Source organism: Octopus bimaculoides, chromosome 16 (assembly GCF_001194135.2).
Source record: "Octopus bimaculoides isolate UCB-OBI-ISO-001 chromosome 16, ASM119413v2, whole genome shotgun sequence".
NCBI classification, from domain to species: domain Eukaryota; kingdom Metazoa; phylum Mollusca; class Cephalopoda; order Octopoda; family Octopodidae; genus Octopus; species Octopus bimaculoides.
Window position 1 is genome coordinate 54,091,114 of NC_068996.1, and position 3,426 is coordinate 54,094,539.

The 3,426-nt window shown below is 35.0% G+C and overlaps 1 protein-coding gene across 4 annotated transcripts in view; it reads left to right on the top strand.

The window, feature by feature from the left end:
- LOC106884153 (potassium voltage-gated channel subfamily H member 1) overlaps positions 1-3,426 on the top strand; it is a 430,860-nt gene that overhangs the window by 34,148 nt on the left and 393,286 nt on the right. The window lies entirely within an intron of this gene.

A 3,426-nucleotide genomic window follows, 5' to 3' on the forward strand; every position in this document is an offset into this window, starting at 1 on the left:
ATATATATATATATTATGTACTTTGTAAAATAGCATGTTTTTAAAACACTATCTATACACCCATCGTAACAGTTTCTAGCGTAAACTGAAAGTTGTCCTCGGCGGACTTTGAACTGAACATGTAGAAAACCGGAATGAACACCGCAGTCGATTTGATCCTCGTTGGTGCAAGTTTCGAACGATATGCTGTTAGTAGCAAAATAAGAAGTGGGGAAGGCAACAGAACGCAACTTTAGCCAATGCTTGGTATGTTTGAATCAAGTAGTTGTATAATTATAATTCACGCTGCTGTCCTGCACTGTAATGTCAGTATTATCTGCATTTACCCGAGACAAATCGACTACCCACCTGAAATGTTCATCACTAATAAGCTTCTAAACCGAACCTTCATACTTCTGTAGATATTTTAGATGTTCAGCAGATAGAGAAACATTATCATTAACTGGTACAGTATTAGTGGTAACCAGGGGCGGAAACTTCACCAACTTCTGATGTTTTATATTTGCTTGAGTAGCTTCTGTTTCCCAATTAATTGAGTAAAGTGTTTTCACAAGATACAAGCATTCACTTTTCTATTTGTAACTGTTTGGCCGCCAAATTAAACTTATCACTCGACGTAAAATATGCTACACCAGCTGATATCTGTTCACCAAAATATCTCAAAATGCAACAAAGTCACAAAAGCAATTATTTTTTGTTAATATTGCAGTATAAGGCGTCTGAAATCTCTGTCGTCTTTCTGACGAAGTTTCCGAAAAGAACTCTTTGAAAATGCATTTAATTTGATAAAGATGACACCAATCACTACATCAAGATGTCCTTTATTGTCTTGTAAGAAAAAAAAACTTTGGGTACAGAATTTTTAAATTAACCATTGTATCTATCTATCTATATTAGGAGTAACACCCTTTCTTTCACAGAACATTGGCTTTCTCAGTGGAATGTTGTTTTCTTTGAAAGATTCTTAATGTCTTTAAAATATGGCTTCACGTTTCAAATTTGTTATATGCATTTGTGTAAGAAGCATTTCTTTGTGGAGCCGATTCTGATTATTATTCAAAAAGCTAACATGCACCAGCAGTTCATCATGATTATCTCTTAAAGTGGTTTCATCGATTTTCAAAGAAAAAAAAAGCTGTTTTACTTGCAATTGTTCAAACAGTGTTTTACACACTCTCACCAATTTCATTAACGTGCCTTGATGTTTACGAGTTGTTCAACTGATAATTTCATGTGCGCTCTGCTTCATGACTGTGGAAATCACAGCAGATGACACAGAGAAAAGTTTCATCATTATTATGCCGCTTTACTACTTTTGTAATTTCCGAAAACATATCAGGGGACAAGTAAATAGTTGTTTGCTCCAGCTACTTTTTTGCCGTTATATTTAATTCAATGTTTACCATGGTCAGAAATCGTCACTCATTTTTTTAGAAGTACTTTCAGTCTTTCCTATTATTGGGTTTTTGTCTCCAAACAATTTACTTGGTCGCATGCTGACACTTGAAAGTAATATAATATAAAACAAATTAGCTTTCAAATATCCTAGAGTGACGGAATAAGCTGGCTGGCCAACTATTCAATGGAATATTGCCGATATTTACCTTCAGTACACCATCCATGGGTGATCTGTAATAACAAACAGAAATCAACTAAGATCAATAATCTGCTGAAATTATTAAAAATACAGCAATGAAATTATTCTAGTCTTTATATTACCAACCATTAAACATGAATTAAATATAATTTTGAGTTTTTATATCCAAATTTTAAACTTTACACACACTTTATATATACGAAAGTGTTTCCAGCATTGTAATAGATTTAGAAGAACTTACCAAACCTCTGAGTAGCTCCTGCAGTTTCTGAGCGTGACAAAGTATCTCTGATGTTTATTTCAAGCCACCCCGACACACACACACACACACACACACACACACACACACACACACACACACACACAGAGTTTATTGTTCCGTTAAGGTAACATCAACAAAAATACTCCATTTAGAGAAAGATAAATATCCTTTAATGTACACTATATTGAAATAAGAGCAACTAATAATTCCTTGCCATTAAAATACGTGCTTTGGCACGTTGTAAACGCTGCCTGACAACGTATCATTAGTAGCTCCCCCAACACACAAATGCTGACATATCAAATACCATAAGACATAAGATCTTAATTTAATAAAATTATCTCTGCCTACAGAGGATGTATCAAAATTATCAAATGGTAATTAAGAACTGTTCCACATAAAGAGAGATAAATTCAAGAATCAAGAATTTTCTGAAATTGACATGCTATCAAGGAAAAGAACAAGTTTTTTGTCTAGGGACAAGTGAGCAGTCGTCACATATGCGTCACATATGTACTGGCGTCACATATGTACTGGCGTCACATATGTACTGGCGTCACATATGTACTGGCGTCACATATGCCACCAGTACCTCAATTGTCCAACCTTATCTCCAGTGATCAAAACATTAGAACACATTTATAGCTTGTGTAATTTGCATATTTTAAACAAAAATGAGCTAAGAGAACTAAATCAGAGTGACTAACGCCGTGTATTTAAACAATAAATACAAATACATGTTTATCAAACGCCAAACAGAAGAAATATTTTATTTATTAACATTGTCTTTATCTTTAGAGAATGTTTTTTATCTTCAGAGATTGAGCATATCCTTTTCCTTAATAGCATAACTTTGGAGAAATTTTGGAGCATTCTTGATTGCTGAGATTACCTCCCCTTCTCAAATTGCCATTTGGTTATTATGATATATTATGGACTAGAAGTAGAGATAGTTTTGATAAATCAGCAACTTATGCTTGTAAGATATTTGATATTTCGATATTCTTGTATTTCTCTATGTTGTTCATATATGTGCCAATAGCCTCTTGAATTTTTCTCTTAATACATTTTTGCAAATGTATATATATATATATATCTTTTACTCTTTTACTTGTTTCAGTCATGTGATTGTAGCCATGCTAGAGCACTGCGTTTAGTCGGGCAAATCGAGCCCAGGACTTATTCTTTGTAAGCCTAGTACTTATTCTATCGGTATCTTGTGCCGAACCCCTAAGTTACGGGGACATAAATACATCCAGTATCGGTTGTCAAGCGATATTGGGCGGGTGGGGGGACAAACACACACAAACATACACAAACATATGCACACACATACATATACATATATATATACATACATACGACGGGCTTCTTTTAGTTTCCGTCTACCAAATCCACTCACAAGGCTTTAGTCGGCCCGAGGCTATAGTAGAAGACACTTACCCAAGGTGACATGCAGTGGGACTGAAGTCGGAACCATGTGGTTCATATATATATATAGGTGCAGGCGTGGCTGTGTGGTAAGAAGTTTCTGCCCAACCATATGATTCCGAGTTCAGTTCCGCTG